Raw genomic sequence first — 17,476 nt, 5'->3', positions numbered from 1 at the left:
AGAAAGAAAGAAAGAAAGAAAGAAAGAAAGAAAGAAAGAAAGAAAGAAAGAAAGAAAGAAAAGGAAAGGAAAGAAAATAGAGAAAAAACTCTCCTGAACTAAAAAATGTTTTCAGGTTGAAAAGGCTCACAAAGTAGAGAGCCTGGGTGGCTCAGTCAGTTAAGCAACCAACTTCAGCTCAGATCATAATGTCACTGTTCATGAGTTGGAGCCTCACACGGGGCTCTGTGCTGACAGCTCAGAGACTAGAGCCTGCTTTGGATTCTGTGTCCTCCTCTCTCTCTGCCCCTCCACCACTCATGCTTTGTCTCTCTCTCTCTCTCTCCTTCAAAAATAAATAAACATTAAAAAAATTTTAAAAAAGAAAGAAAAAACTCATAAAGTGGTGGGCAGAATTCAGGAAAAAAAACAACCTGGCCACATCTCAGTGAAATTTCTAAACCCTAAGAATGAAGAGGAGATCTTACAAGCTTTCAGACAGAGATGTAATTGCCCAAATGAAAAGATAATCAGGCCAGGTTCAGATTTCTCATCTGCATAATTTGACTCTAGATATAGGGAAACAACATTTAGATGTATTTGAAAGAAAAGGACTATGAGTTGAGATTCCTATTTTGAGCCAAGTTATCATTATATATGAAAACAAAAGACAGACTTTTTTCAGACATACAATGGCACAAAAAATATATAGACATATGCTCTTTCTGAAGAAATTTCCAAGAAATTGCTTGGGAAGTACTCCAACCAAATAAAAATGAAATTCAAAACAAAGATCTCAAAATAGGGTTAGACTATAATATATGAAACAGTGGTAAACCATAAACTAAACACAATTAAATCTAAATGGCTGATGCTAATATGATTGCAAACTGCTGTGTAAGGATTAAGAAAAGATTCTTGGCAACAGAAAGAGCCATTCTGTAAGGAAGTATGTAAAAATAATCTGAAACTAAAATTTTATATTAGTTTAATAAAAAGAAAAACAGAAATGGGGGCAAAGAGGAAGGAGAGAATGAAAGAAGTAAAAAAATTAAGCATTCAAACAGTTTCATCTTGATGGGAAGTATAGTTATGAGTTGATTAACCCAGCAGAATTCAGGAAAGGAGAAAAGAGGTAACATAGTAAAGTATATTAGTAGATGTAAAATAAGATGAAAGCATTAAAATTTATATAAATGGGTTGAATTCTCTATAAAAACAGACTCTTAAATATTTTCTGTCAAAAAAAATGTACTAGGAACAAAATGATAAAAATTGGAAATAAAGAGTCAAATAGATCATGCAAACACAAAGCGTTATGGCTTGAATCATAAACCCCTCAAAAGATATGTGGGAGTCTTAATCCTCAGAACATACTGTATTCGGTTCTTCAGAATGAGACCTTATTTGGATATGGAGTTTTTACAGAGGTAATCAAATTAGAATGGAGTCATTAGGGTGGGCCTCAATGCAGTAGGACAGGTATCCTTATAAAACGGTGAAATTTGGATGCAGACATGGGCACGCACAGAGGGAAGACCATGTGAAGACACAAAGGCAAAAGATGGCCATGTGGCTGCAGTGATGCATTTATAAGCCAAGAATTGCCAACACACACCAGAGGCTAGAAGAGATAAGGACCATAGCCTTATTGACACCCTGATCTCAGGCTTTCAACCTCCACTACTGTGAGACAATAAACTGTGGTTTGTAGAGTACCTGGCTGGCTCAGTCAGAAGAGCATGCAGCTCTTGATCTCAGAGTTGTGAGTTCAAGCCCCACAGTGGGTGTAGAGATTACTTAAAAAATCTTTGGGGCGCCTAGGTGGCTCAGTCAGTTTAGTGTCCCGACTATTGATTTTGACTCAGGTCATGATCTCACAGTTTGTGGGTTTGAGCCCTGCTTCAGGCTCCATGCTAAGCCTGCTTGGGATTCTCTCTCTCTCTTACCCTCCCCTGCTCACACGTGAACACACACTCTCAAAATAAATAAATGAATAAATAATAAATAAAAAAATCTTAAAAAATTCCGTGGGGGTGCCTGGGTTGGCTCAGTCAGATGAGCGTCTGACTTCAGCTCAGGTCATGATCTCACAGTTTGGTCTGTGAATTCGAGCTCCGTGTAGGGCTCTGTGCTGACAGCTCAGGCCTGGAGCTTGCTTTGGATTCTGCGTCTCCCTCACTCTCTGCCCATCCCCCACTCATACTCTGTCTGTCTCTCAAAAATAAATAAATGTTAAAAAAAAAATTCCGTGGTTTTAAGCTACCAAGTATTTGGCACTTTGTTAGGGTAGTTCTAGGAAACTAATACACAAAGTAAGCAGGACTCCCTAAGTTACCATCTGATAGGATAGATTTCAAAGCCAAAAACATTAAATGTGACAGAAATGAATATTTTATAAGGATAAATAATAGAGCCCATCAAAGAAAATATATGTTGATATGTTGTTACCAAACATCAACACAGAAAAGTATTTATGGCAAAATTGCTCAGAAACAGAAATGTTGATAAAACTACTCTCAGTGGGGAGGGGGTAATACTTCTCTTTAATAATTTGACAGCTCACATTGACAAATGGTAGATGAGGGATAAACAGGACTTGAATAAGACAAGCAGCAATCTGATGTGCCTCAGAGAAACGGGGTGCTAAGGAAGTCACACATTTGCACTCACAACTACTTAGTTATGTCTAAAAACTGTAGCTTCTCAATTCCTTATAATGATCGAATCTTCCTCACCAGCTTTTCCTCATTGGCACTAAAAGGAGTGGTTCTTACCTTTGCTAACTAATGGTACCTCAGTCTGTCTTGGGTCTTTTGTCTCTTTGGGGTGTATACTCAGAGTTCTGCATTTCTTCTTCCACACCCTACCACTCTCAAAAGGATATCTGCGGTTCAGCAGAGAGGGCTTGGATCTATGTGGGCAGGACCCGGTGTTGCCTTCAGAGTCACCAGGTTTCTGTAATGATGTCCCTGATGTACCTAATTAGGGGGAATCCACTGCTTAGGTCTGTGGCTGGTAGCCTCCTTATCCTCCTCTGAACTCAGGCAGGCTCTAACAGCCCTGCTTAGGATTTGGAAGCCTGGTTTGCACGTTCTTCCACGCCAAACTAACATCAGACCTCTAGCTTTTGCCATCCACCTACAGCTTCTGGGACCGGGTCAGCTCAACCCTCACTCTGGAAGCCAGCCATCCACTTTGGAGGGGATATGGGAACTTCTGACTGCTTCCACACCACACAGAGGTTGAGGGAGACAAGGGGTCCAACTTGTGCCCTTTCTCTGCCTACTTTCACCACAGGACCATGCTTATATTATCACAGTCTGGCTTGTCCCCACATGACGGTGAGGAGGCCACACTTAAGAGCTAGACGTTCCTAAGAGTTCTAAATGGAAGGGAGGTACAAGTCCACTCTGATGACAGCTTTTCTTTCTCGTTTCTTTTCTTTTAAAGTGTTTATTTATTTACTTTTGAGGTGGGGGAGGGAGAGAGAGAGAGAGAGAGGGAATGAATCTCAAGTAGGCTTACATGGCCAGTGCAGAGCTGGACGCAGGGCTCGAACTCACAAACCATGAGATCATGACCCAAGCCAAAATCAAGAGTCGGAAGCTCAACTGACTGAACTACCCAGGCGCCACCTCCTTCTTTTTTTATTCCAGCTTTTCTGACATCTTATTGCTTGAAGCCACTATGCCCTACCATCAGGACCAATATCACCCTCAAAACCACTCTGTCCAAGATGATAGCCAGAATAAGGTGGTCAGAACACGGTCTTTTCCCTTTTCCACTACAGCGGACAAGAGCAAGACAGAAAAAGTGATCTCCTAACAAGGACTTCACAGACTGAGTTCTGTCTACTTGTGGTTTACTTTAACCGCAGCATGCAAAAATCCCTGAGGCCTGTATCTGGATATGCTAATGAACATAAGGAATTTAGAAAATCCTTTTCTCTCTGGTGAAAGCTTGATTTTTAAGAATATTGTTCTACTTTAGATTTTAAAAAATTCTATTTTGGTGATCAAAAGCTGAACATAGACTACCACTCTCTCTTTTTACCCTGCTGTAACTGTCCAAATTTTCACCTAAGGCAACAGATTACTCTGGGCAGTGGAAGAAAAACACAAATATGGAAATGTGAAAGAGAAAAGCACATTAATTTAAAGCACAAATCTTATCCCTGTTTACACAGGGTTTCTATAAACAGAGAAAACACGTTCTTTTTGATTGCTTACAGCATATCCATAAAAATTGATCATGTACTTGGCCCAAAGAAAATCTTAATAGATTCCAGAGACATAAAGATTGTACAAGCCACATTTTCTGCCCACAATTCAATTAAGCTAGAAATCAACAGAAGAATATAAAAACATAACAAAATAGAAACACTTAACCACGTTAAAATGAAAGAATGCTTTCTAAAATATCCCCTTCATTAAAAAGGAAATAAAACCTGAGATCACAATGTATTTAGACATTAACAAAAGGATAGCAATTTATAATAAAACCTATGGGAAATGGCAAAAGTCATAGTCAAAGGAAAATTTATGACCTTAAATATCTTTATTATTATTTAAAAAAATTTTTTTAATGTTTATTTATTTTAAGAGAGAGAGACAGAGAGAGATATAGAGCATGAGTGGTGGAAGGGCAGAGAGAGAGAGAGAGACACAGAATCCGAAGCAGGCTCCAGGCTCCAAGCTGTCAGCACAGAGCCCAACACGGGGCTCGAACCCATGAACCATGAGATTGTGACCTGAGTCAGATGCTTAACTGACTGAGCCACCCAGGCGTCCCAATATCTTTATTATTTTATAAAAGAAAATATGAAAACAAATGAACTGGTCTTGTACCACAGTAGTATAGATGTCTAGGTGTTTCTTAGCCTCCTAAATTTTCCTGCAAAAAAAAAAGGAAAAATCTAAAGTACAGAATTAAATATATTTTAAAAACCTATTCTTCTTTTTATTAAAAAAAAAGATTTATTTATTTATTTTTAAGAGAGAAAGTGCAAGTGGAGGAGGGACAAAGACTGAGAGGCAGAGAGAGAGAGAGAGAATCCCAAGCAGGCTCTGTACTGTCAGCACAGAGCCCAATGCAGGGCTCGAACCCACAAACAGTAAGATCAGGACCCAAGCCAAAATAGGACACTGAACTGACTGAGCCACCCAGGTGCCCCTTAAAAGCCCATTCTGGGGGCGCCTGGGTGGCGCAGTCGGTTAAGCGTCCGACTTCAGCCAGGTCACGATCTCGCGGTCTATGAGTTCGAGCCCCGCATCAGGCTCTGGGCTGATGGCTCAGAGCCTGGAGCCTGTTTCCGATTCTGTGTCTCCCTCTCTCTCTGCCCCTTCCCCGTTCATGCTCTGTCTTTCTCTGTCCCAAAAATAAATAAACGTTGAAAAAAAAAATTAAAAAAGCCCATTCTGAAAAGCACTCAATAGGACTGTAAAACAGCAAGGAGTGACCAGGGCAATATCTAAAGGAAAAAAGGGACTCAAAGAGTACCTAAGTCACATTTCCCTCAAGGACATTTGTCTAACTTGGCAAACTTAAGCTTAGGTTGATAGTCATGGCTTGTTGAAGCTTGAGGACAGAAGACAAGACCTAGAGACCCCTAAAATTGGTAAATCTAATAGGAAAACCTGCCCATTCCATTTAGGATCCTTTGTTGTAGCATTATGCCCTCATTGTAGGGGAAAAATTTAAATGTACTACCCTAACACACATGTACATATACACACACACATGACTTCAAGGAGTGTTGCACTGGCACTGAGCAGAACAGAAGGGGTAAAATGATCATTGATCATTTAAAACTGACAGCCAACCCATAAGCAGAGCTAAACTCAAATTCATATGACCTAGGTAATCCCAAAAGTCTCAAACCATAAGTTCTAAACTAGAAGTGACTTGGGAGTCTGTTCAAAACAAACTCTCCCTAAAAAAAACAAAAATAGAAACAAAAACAAAAACAAAAACCCTCTCTATAAAATGTACAGTAAGGGGTTAACTCAGCTGGCTTGGGCTGCCCAAACCCTCTACACTCTAAACCAAGGGCTGTTCTCTGACAAGTTCTTTAGAATATCTTGCATGATAAGTATCTGATACAGGCAAGTTATCTTGCCTGATAACTGGGGCCACAGGCCACAGCCAACAGGGTACACTAACAATGCGATTTCTTAGTGTTTTTTTTTTTTGTTTTGAGAGAGAAAAGAGCAGGCGCCATGTGCAGCACAGAGCCAGACTTGGACTCAAAACAATGTGATTTTTGGTGACGGCATTGGCCCACACCACACTTGACTTTCAGAGACACTGACCACTGAATAACTAAGTTCAGTCACACAAGCGTTCTATGCCTACATGATGGAACCAAATAAAAACCCCGGACTCTGGGGCTCGTGGGTGGCTGAGTTGGTTAAGAATCTGACTCCTGATTTCAGCTCAAGTCATGATCTCACAGTTTATGAGTTGGAGCCCCCTGTTGGGTTCTATGCTGACAGCATGGAGCCTGCTTGGGATTGTCTCTCTCTCCCTCTCTCTCTGTCATGTATGTGTTCTCTCTCTCTCAAAAATAAATAAGAAAACTTAAAAAAAACAACAAAAAACCCTGTACACCAAAGCTCAGGTGAGCTTTCCTGGTAGGCAATACTTCATTTGTAAATAATATTGTTGTACAGTAGAGAATCCAAATGAACATCCTGGTAAATTATTAGAATTAACAATTACAATTATTAGAATTCAGCAAGGTTGGTAAATACATCAATACACAAAAATCAATTGCATGTCTATGCATCAGGAATAAGAGTCAAAAATTTCTTAATCTAAGAAAAAGTACAGAGGGATGAGAAAGAAAAAGCCTACATACCAGCAAAGAAATAGAGCCTGGGAAATAAAATATAATTAAAGATTATTGGTGGATGGGCCAAATACATGAAAACTGCATAGGGGCAAAAAAAAAAAAACTGGGGCATTCATGGAAATTTAGTATATGATAAAGATGGCATTCAAAGGGGAGAAGATGTACTCTTAATAAGCACTATTGGTACAGATGGCTTAATATTTCAAAAAACATAAAGTTAAAATGATTTATTTTTGCAACAAAATAAACTCCAGAGGATCTCACATATAAATTAAAAGTTAATAAAGGTGGTGCACCTGGGTGGCTCAGTCGGTTGAGCATCTGACTTCGGCTCAGGTCGTGATCTCACAGTTCACAGGTTGGAGACCCACACGGGGTTTTGTGCTGACAGCAGGGGGCCTGCTTCAGATTCTCTATCTCCCTCTCTCTCTGCCCCTCCCATACTCATGCTCTCTCTCTCTCTCTCTCTCTCTTTTATTCTCTCTCCCTTTCTCTCAAAAATAAGTAAACATTAAAAAGAAATTAACAAAAAAGTTAAAGGCATAAAACACTACTGAAAACAAAATGAAAGGAAATATATAATTTAAAAAAATCATCTAAAGCATAAAACAGGAATAAATCTAAGACAAAATATAATGACCTCTACTCAGGAAACTATAAAATGTCACTGAAAAAATTAAAGAAGATCGAAATAGCCATGTTAATGAATTTGTAGATTCAATATTGTAAAGATGCCAATTCTTTCTAAATTGATCAATAGATGTAAATGTAAACCCATTCAAGATCCCAACAGGTGTTTACAGAAATCAACAAAGGTCTATGGAAGGGCAAAGATCCAAGAAGAGCCAAAATACACCTGAACAAAGTGAGTAGATTTGGTTAATCAGTTATGAAGACTTGCTAAAGACTATAGTAATAAGATGATCTGGTTTGGGAACAAGAAGAAAGAAATTGAAAAAAATAAGAGCACAGCTATGTGGGAAGCTTGGTCTTTGAACAAAGCTGGCAAAGCAATCCCTGAGGAAAGAATAGACTTTTCAGTACATCATAGCAGGACAACTGGGCATCACATAGGGAAAAAACTAAATGAGGAACTTTGTAAATTAGATTTGTATTCTTTCCTGTTAGAGGATTATATACTTCTACCCATTGCCATATGATTTGTAATGCCTCCCTGTACAAGGAGCATATGTTCCCAACTCACTGTGTCTGGCTTGAGCACTTGCGTATGCCACATCCATGGAGGTTATTTAAGTTAACAGGGTCTAGCTCTTTCCTTCTGCCCCAAGAATGGCATATCTCATAAAGGGCTGTCTTTTCTGCCTGGTTTCCAGAATGAGAAGACACATGGGACCTGCAAGGAAAAAACACCGTAGGGTAGAGCTGAAGTAGCAAATCTGCAGTTGCTGACATTAATAAGAGCAATATATGTTGGTGCAAGCCACTAAAATTTTGAGGGTTGTTTGTTACTTCAGCAAAGCTGACTAATAGAGACATCCTGTTCACATCTTACATGAAAATGAATTCCAGGTGGGTGAAATATGTAAATATGAAAGCAAAAACAATAACGATTTTAGAAGATGATATGGGAAGTATGTCTTCATCAACCTAGGAGAGGGAAGATATCTTGTTATTTGTACTTTTCCTGTTTTTAATCCTATAACATGTCATCAGTGCTATTTTTTGCAGTTAATGTTTGTTTTTTTAACTTTTTATGTTTTTATTTTGTTTTTGAGAGAGAGAGGGACAGTGAAAGCAGGGGAGGGGCAGAGAGAGAGGGAGACACAGAATCTGAAGCAGGCTCCGGGCTCCCAGTTGTCAGCACAGATCCTGACATGGGGCTTGAACTCACCAACCGTGAGATCATGACCTGAGATGAAGCTGGTCGCTTAACCAGCTGAGCCACCCAGGTGCCCCAGTTAATGTTTATTTATGTCTACCTGCATGTTTATTACTTCCGTTGCTTTTCATTCTTCTTGCATCTCACACCTACTTCAGGCATCCCTGTCTGTATGGGTTCTCTCCCTACATGGAAGAAAGGATTGCTTTCCTTCTCCCTGAAATATCCTTTAGCCTTTACTAAGGCCCTTCGGATGATTTCACTTTTTGATGGTTTCATTTTTCACTTCTTTCTTTCACTTTTGCTTGTCTGAAAATATCTCTATTCCTTTCTTCATCACTCTTAAAAGGAATCTTTTCAGGCATAGAATCCTAGGGTGCAGTTATTTCCTTTCGGTAGATGAAGATATCCTTCCATGATCTTCTGACTTCCAATGTTGCTGTCCAGCACTGTGCTGTCAGTCTCACTGTCATTCATTTGAAAGTATTCTGTCTTCTGTGGATGCTTTTATGATTTTATCCTTGCTTCTGGTGTTCTCCAGCTCTACTATGCCATGTATAGTTACAGATTTCTTTGTATTTATCATGCATAGGGATTCATGAATATTCTTAAATCTGTACATTGGTGTCTTTCATCAGTTATGGGAAATTCTCAGGCATTATGTCTTCAATATTGCTGCACTCTCTTTCCTTGCACATATTAGTCAGGGTTTTCCAGAAAAACAGAACGAACACTGCATGTGTGTGTCTGTGTGTGTGCATCTGTGTCTGGAAAGAGAGAGAGAGAGAGAGAGAGAGAGAGAGAGAGAGAGAGATTTTATGTAATTTGCTCATATGATTGTGGAGGCTTGGTGAGTCTAAAATCCAGAGTAGGCTGGCAGGCTGGCGACTTACAGAAGAGTGGCAGTCTGTGTCCAAAGACAGTCTGCTGGTAGAATTCCTTTCTGCTTGAAGAGATCAGTCTTCTCTCAGGGCCTTCAACTGATTTCATGAGGCCCATCCACATAATGGAGGGTCATCTGCTTTACTCAAAGTCTAATGATTAAAATGTTTATCTTGCCTAAAAAATGCCCTCACTGAAATATCTAGAATAATGTTTGACCAAATATCTGGGCACCATGCCCTAGGCAAGTTGACACAGTAACACCAACTATTACACTGTAGAACTCTATTCAGGTACATTTTAAACCTTCTCACTTTGTGTCTTTCCCTTTTTTATTCTCTATACCTGTTTCTTTCTGTAAAATTATGGCAGATTTTTGTGATCTACATTCTGCTTCACTAATTCTTTTTTTTTTAATTTTTTAAAAACATTTATTCATTTTTTGATAGAGACATACAGAGCGTGAGTGGGGGAGGGGCAGAGAGAGAGGGAGACACAGAATCCAAAGCAGGCTCCAGGCTCCAAACTGACAGCACAGAGCCCAACACGGGGTTCAAACACACAGACTGTGAGATCATGACCTGAGCCACCCAGGCGCCCCTTCACTAATTCTTTTTATATCTAATCTTCTGTTAAACCCATTTGATTTATAATTTCAATTACCAAGTTTCCTTTCTATAAGGTTTATTTGGTTCATTCTCTAATATGCTTGGTCATTCCTCATGTTAGTGGTGTTGTTGTTGTTGTTGTTGTTTTTTAATTTACATCCAAGTTAGTTAGCATATAGTGCAATAGTGCAATAATGATTTCAGGACTAGATTCCAGAGATTCACTCATGTTATTGTTCTTTATTTATTTCCTCCATAATTTTCTTTTATTTCATATTCTGTTTCTGATAATTCCTGTACCTGAAGTCTTTGATGAGCTGATGGCGTTAACTCTGATTTCTGCCGGCTTTCATCAATTTGTCTTGTTTTCTTTTGTATATCATAGTTTTTTATTATATACTACATTCTATAGAAGTTTATCTCTGGGAATTTTTGAGGTCTGGAATGAAGGTAGGTTTCCTTCTGCCAGGTGCCTGAGGGCACATTCTGCCCAAGAACACTTTAAGCTAAATCCTCAGCCTGATCATGTAGATAAAGCAAATTCATTTGATTATAAATTCTCAAGTGAGATTTTGTTTACCCCTTTTACTTAGTAAGATTTGAGGCAGAAAATTCTCCTTGCAGTCTTCTGTGGTTTCTCTGGGGTGAATAGATTTATTGCTTGCTCGTCTTACACTAGAATAAGGGTGAGGCTTTTAAGGTCCTAATTTCATTATAGATGTCCCCTCCCAACTCTTGGGGTCCCTGAACTTTGTCTCTTGTCTTCAGTACCTATGAAGCCATAAAAACCAAAGTTTGTGTTTACCTAGTTCAGCAAATGCCCTCAATGAAAAAAATCAATTTTATTACTCAGCTTATATCTCTGGGTTATTTTATCCCTTTTCACTCAGTTTTTGGCCTGAGTATTCCTCACTTTCTTGCTAGATCACTAATGCATTAAAAAAGATGGTTGTAAATTTTATTTTATTTTTTTTTTATTTCTTTTTCCCTGAAGGGTTGACCAGGTTACCTAGTCTGCCATACTTCAAGAAATGGACATAATTTCTGCAGGTGTAGTAACATTGGCGATAAAGCTGCAGTGGGCAAATCTTTATTAGATTTCCAGGTATTTCCGACTTTTGACTTGGGAGACAGTCTGTCTTTTTAGCCAACTTCTTTAGAACTCCAATCTAATAAGTGTTTTCTTTACAAGATTAACTCTCAAACAGTGACTTAATTTCCAAGTCCTTCATGCTCTGTTAGGCTTAGGGGCACATAGCACCAGAGCTGAGTTACAGTTGATTTACATTGACTCTCTCTCTCCTTGCAACTTTGTAAATTTTTTTGTTACTTGAAAATGAGACATTATTTAAACAGAATGGTTTTTAAAATATACAGAATGAAGCAGAGAAAAATATATGTAAATGGTTAACTGTTTAATCCGAAAAAAACATAGGTCCTTGGTATCTGTCTGGACACCTAAAATCATGCATTTGTTGTGAATCAGTAAGTTTATAAATACCAACACAAGATACAATTTTCCCCATGAACTGCACTATATTATCACTGAAGTTTTAAATTCCCTCAAACTTTTAAATATTGTCTAAATATAGGAACAGAGTCTTTTATAGAACTATTAAGATAAATTAAAATAAACCTATTCTACCTTGTACAATGATTGATTTAACATTATCTGTAAAGTGGTCTGAAACTGCAAAATCCAGTCTATGCTGATGAGACCATGCAATTGTGCTTGTTCAAAAGTGTGAACAGTGGAGAATGACAAGTCACAGGAGATTGGCAGGGTTCCCCTGCCCTTCTGAGTGATTATCCAGCCTCAGAGCTGGAAGAAGTGTGAGGAGATCGTAGAGGAAGATACAATATGAATGCAGAAAGCCAAGGACCCAGCTCAGAAGGTATTCTTGATGCTATAAATGCCTCCTTAAAGAATATGATCGGGGTGCCTGGGTGGCTCAGTCGGTTGAGTGTCCAACTTTGGCCCAGGTCATGATGCCACACTTTGTGGGTTCAAGCCCCACATCAGGCTCTGTGCTGACAGCTCAGAGCCTGGAGCCTGCTTCAGATTCTTGTCTCCCTCTCTCTCTGCCCCTCCCCTGCTTGCACTCTGTCTCTCTGTCTCCCAAGAAATAAATAAATAAATACTTAAAAAAAAATTAAAGAATATGATTGACAACTGCCTTTTGTCTCCTTTGCAGCTCTATCCATTTCCTGGCATGAACATTTAATGTATTTCTGAAACAAAGTAATTGCCTTTGAATGTAGGGTGATTCCCTGTGAGTTGAATAAGGAATTTATGCTAGGGCATGAATTTCTTCAGCTTGAGAGGAGGGTCAGCTGAGGCCACCTCCCCTATTAGTGTCACATTATCCAGACTGTTGAGTCAACTTTTACTTTTGGTGCTTTCTTTGCAGTAGTAGAAGCTACATTGCCTATTGCTTCATGGACATGCCTCTATAGACCTCCTGAATCCCATTTCTGTAAAAGGTAATTATTTCCAGTGCATTTCCTCACTGAATTTTTATTGTTTTATTTCTCACTTGAAAAGTAGTTGTGCCCTGGCCAGGAAGATGCTAAATAGTGTTGTAAACTAACCTCTCCCCACAACCCCCTCCCCACGGTCTGTGTGTCTTTAGATAGAATTTGGGTGACTTATCACATCATCAACCTCAAATGAAAGAGATTTTAACAATGGCTTGTAATTATCCCCAAAGTATTTTCTGCCTAAGAATAATTACTTTCTGAGAGTTTTACCTTTTCTTCAACAACATTAGAACGAGAGACTAGCTTTCTTTTTCTTTGCAGGGCTACACACACACACACACACACACACACGTGCGCACACACACACATGATACCTCTTATACTTCTTGAGATTTACTGCATATGCAGCTGATGATGGAGAACAGCAAGACTGCACTGAGCTGGGGCTGGTGGGCAGCAGGCTAGGCACACCTCCTGGATTGGGTTAGTGACTTGGATACCCCAGACTTGTGGCAATTTATTCACATTTGTGCTCTCACAAAATTACAAGGTTCTGCTTGTATCGAAACTTCAGGGCCATCCAAAGATAGTGAAGTCAGAAAACATTAAGTCTACGAATGTCAGTGACCAGGTATTTCCAAACATATGGAGTATACTTGGACTTTTATGAGCCTTCAAATAACTGGATCTCAGAGTTAGCATTTTACATAATTCAGTATATTTCTTTTCCATCTGTTAAAGTCTATAGAGAGCAGACTTTTATGTTTCTCTATGAAAGAAACTGGAGACTCAGTTCATTGAAATTTATCTGACATCAAATATCAAGACCAACCATGAGAATTGTTAATTTGCTGCTCAGACCTTTGCATTCATTGGCATTTTCTCTCCTTGGAGCATTAATTCTGAATACAAAAGAATCCATCAAATCTCTTTCCCTGCCGGCTTTGATAGTTGCTTTTAAAACAAGTTTTCCATGTTCTTATAAATAGCTCTCCTCAATGATGCAGTGTATATCTTTTCAGATATCAGAGAAAGAAGAGGAGTTTCATATCAGTAGTAAAAGCACCATATATGTGATATCTTTGGGAGAACTTCAGTTGTATAGAGTTATTCAGGCCCCAGTCATCCAGGCCTTTTGTTTTTCCTTGTATCTATTTTGGGGGAAATACTTCTCCTGATCACTCCAGTACTGGAAGTGAAGCCAGGGAAAAGATTCCTCAGAGTTATTATCTTCTCTATTCACCCAAGTTTGCTAAAAGGAAACGTTTTGCCCAACAGCACGAAATATGGACTCTAGGATATTACAGTGACTCTGGGATATCAGTGGAGATCCTTAGATACAAAGGAAAATTAGGTTCAACCTTTAGAATTTTACCCTTGTGTTTTGCCCTTCAAACAGCACACATATAAAAATTAATGATGATTAAATATTCAACAAATACAAAACTTACCAAAGGTAATTTCTAATTCAAGAAGAAAACTGAGTCACCTTTTTAAAAAGGTGGAGTGGGAGCTTGGCTGGCTCAGTCGGTTAAGTTTCTTACTCTTGATTTCGGCTCAGGTCATGATCTCGGGGTCTGTGGGATCGAGCCCTGCACCGGGCTCTGTGCTCACAGCACTGAAACTGCTTGGGATTCTCTCTCTCCCTTTTTCTCTAACTCTCCTCCGTTCACACTCTCTCTTTCTCTCAAAATAAATAAATAAACTTTAAAAAAAGCTATAGTGTTTGGCTTTTAATATACATTTTATAACTATTCCAAAGATAATTTTAAGGCAATAGCCCAGACTAATAGCAAACAACTCCCAAATCTTTATAACAAAGGTTTATGTTTTTCTTTTGCTACAGGTCCACTCTGGGTCAGCAGGAAGGTAGTGGGAGGGTGGGCTCTGCTTCACACTGTTCTCACTTAGAGACCCAGGCTGGTGGAGACTCCACCATGTGGGTATTGTTAGTCACGGTGGTGTGGAAAGGGAGATAAATAATTAATCACACACCAGCTCGTAAGTGCTTCTGGCCAGAAGAGACATATGTTACTTTATGCACATCTTATTAACCAAAGTCACATGGACATTCTTTATATATATTTTTAAGTTTATTCATTTATTTTGAGAGAGAGTGTGTGTGCACGAGTGGGGGAGGGGCAGAGAGAGAGAGGGAGAGAGAGAGAATCCCAAGCAGGCTCCATGCTGTCAGCGCAGAGCCTAATGCTGGGCTCTCAAACCCATGAACCATGAGATCATGACCTGAGCCATCAATCAATCGGAACCTTAACCGACTGAGCCACCCAAGGCATCTCTGAACCTGTATTCTTAAATGCAGTCCAATGGGACAGTGGAGCACATATGTGAACAGAGGAGATAGACACATTATGTATGTCCACTGCTGTTCCTTACCACCTCCTTTGCAATATAGTACTCACATCCTTATGAGCACAGGATTCCAGTGGGCCCACAATGTGTTCACTGAGACTCAAAGCAAGTAAAATCAAAGCAACTGAATAAACAGGGGTGCTGACAGCCCCAAGAGGCTATCAGAACTTCCTCTGCACTCAAAAAGAAGGCAGTGGTAGCCTATGAAACACCAAGGAACCCAATCCCATCCTTTCTTACTCCTGTTATCTTGTATTAGCTAACCACTGCTGCTGAAAATGATGACATAGAAGGAGGAAAGAAAAGATTGGGCAACCCACAGCTCCCCTTCTTCTGAGTCCTTTCCTATTTATCAGAAGGGAGTAAGTGGTGGTAGAATGTGTGCCTCTCAAGATGTCAAATAAAAACTGCTGAGTTAGTTTTGTATAGTGTTTCTACTGTTCTGGTAAGAACAAAACACATATGCATGCGTGAGCTATGAAATACAAATTATATAATTTTAGTGATTCTGCATATGAGTCGAATACTCATATTTGCATTTGAAACTAGTATTTCCCGATATACATACAAATGGTAAATTTTATGTCAATAATTTAAAATTTTAATTTCTCTTTACTTAGAATTACATAAAATAGCAGGGTGCCTGGGTGGCTCAGTCAGTTAAGTGTCCAACTTCAGCCCAGGTCATGATCTCACGGTTTGTGGGTTCAAGCCCCGTGTGGGGCTCTGTGCTGACACTTGGAGCCTGGAGCCTGCTTTGGATTCTGTGCCTCCCTCCCTCTGCCCCTTCCCTGCTCATGCTCTGTCTCTCTCTCAAAAATAAATGTTAAAAAAAAATTTTTTTTAAATGCCATAAAATAGCAAATAAAAACACCATGACAAGTTGAGAGAAAAGACCACGGAAGAAAGGAAGAAGTTTCATGTTTTGGTGCCTTTAATGGCACTTTTTTTTTTAACTGCTTGATGAACAAGGGGCCCTGCATTTTCCTTTTGCTCTGAGCCCTGCAAATTATGTCACACTGCCCACCCACAAGTTCCAGAGATGCGGTGTTTAGGAAGATTCATTTGAGCTATAAAATGTGAGCTCAGAGATGATTGAATCCAGTGATTTTCAAATTTCTTTTTAGCAGCAGAGCCCATTCTTCAGGGTGAAAATGGAAAACAGAAAAATGCAAACCGCTTTGGTTCAGCAGGATTTTAGCTCTGTTCACCTGACCTCTCTATCCCCACACTTTCTGGGTGAGAATGGGGGTCTCTGTGAAACTGTTGGAGTTCCTCAGGGCACAGTGGGGAAATTTCTGATCCAGAGGAGCTCACTGAAGTTGAGCAAAGCACCCAAGGTCCTAGCTGCTAATGTGGCCCTCTTTCTTCTGCTTCTTATTGTCACTCAAACCATCTAGCAATCTCAAAGTGTGGGGAGACCTTCTGATGGCCTTGGCACATTTGTCAATACTGTCATCTTAAAATGGGGGTGGTGATGCCTACCTCAGGGAGTTGTGTTAAGAATTGAAAGAGATCCTGTAACTAAGTAAATGCTCAATAATTAATAGCTGCAACTTTATTATAATTATTTTAATTATTATTTATCATAATAGTAATATTATATTATTACTATTATTATTTAAACCTAGAGTCCTAACTTTCATAGATATTAGTAAAACTTTTGTTTTTTAACTTTTTAAAAAAGCATTTTTTAATTTTCAGAAATTACAAATAAAATAACCATTTTTAAGTTTACAGTTCAGTAGTGTTAAGTATATTCACATTGTTGTACAACCAATCTTCAGAATTTTTTCATCTTGCAAAACAGAAACTCTATATCCATTAAACAGGAAATCTTTTCCCCAACCACCCAGTCCCTGGCAACTATCATTCTACTCTCCATTTCTATAAATTTGACTATTGTAGATACCTAATATAAGTGGAATTAGCTATTGTAAAAAATAAATAAAAGGAATAAGAAGCTAAAAAATGTTTAATACGTAGTAAAGAAGGCACATATTCCTTCTTTCCTCAAAAAGAAAGGCAATTCAGGAGTGCCTGGGTGGCTTAGTCGGCTCAGCCCAACTTCTGTCAGGTCATGATCTAGCGGTTCATGAGTTCGAGCCCCACATTGGGTTCTGTGCTGGCAGCTCAGAGCCTGGAGTTTGCTTTGGATTCTATGTCTCCCTCTCTCTCTGCCCCTCCCCCACTCATGCTCTGTCTCACTCTCTCTCTCAAAAGTAAATAAACATTAAAAACTTTTTTTTTTTAAAAAGAAAGGCAATTCAGAAACTCCCAGGAAAAAAAGCAGAAACTAAACTAAATTAAAATAAGTGAATGAATGAATGAATGAATGCCTGGTCTATACATGAAGCAGATGAGATAGATGTGAGTGCAAGATTTTTTACCATATAACTGTTATACCGTTTTGGGGTTTGGATCATATAAACATATTATCTATTCAAAAAATAATCTGAA

This window comes from Herpailurus yagouaroundi, unplaced genomic scaffold, assembly GCF_014898765.1.
Source record: "Herpailurus yagouaroundi ecotype Mexico unplaced genomic scaffold, PumYag 210, whole genome shotgun sequence".
Taxonomy (NCBI): domain Eukaryota; kingdom Metazoa; phylum Chordata; class Mammalia; order Carnivora; family Felidae; genus Herpailurus; species Herpailurus yagouaroundi.
The sequence above is the reverse complement of the archived record's forward strand: the minus strand, read 5'-3'. Positions refer to the sequence as shown.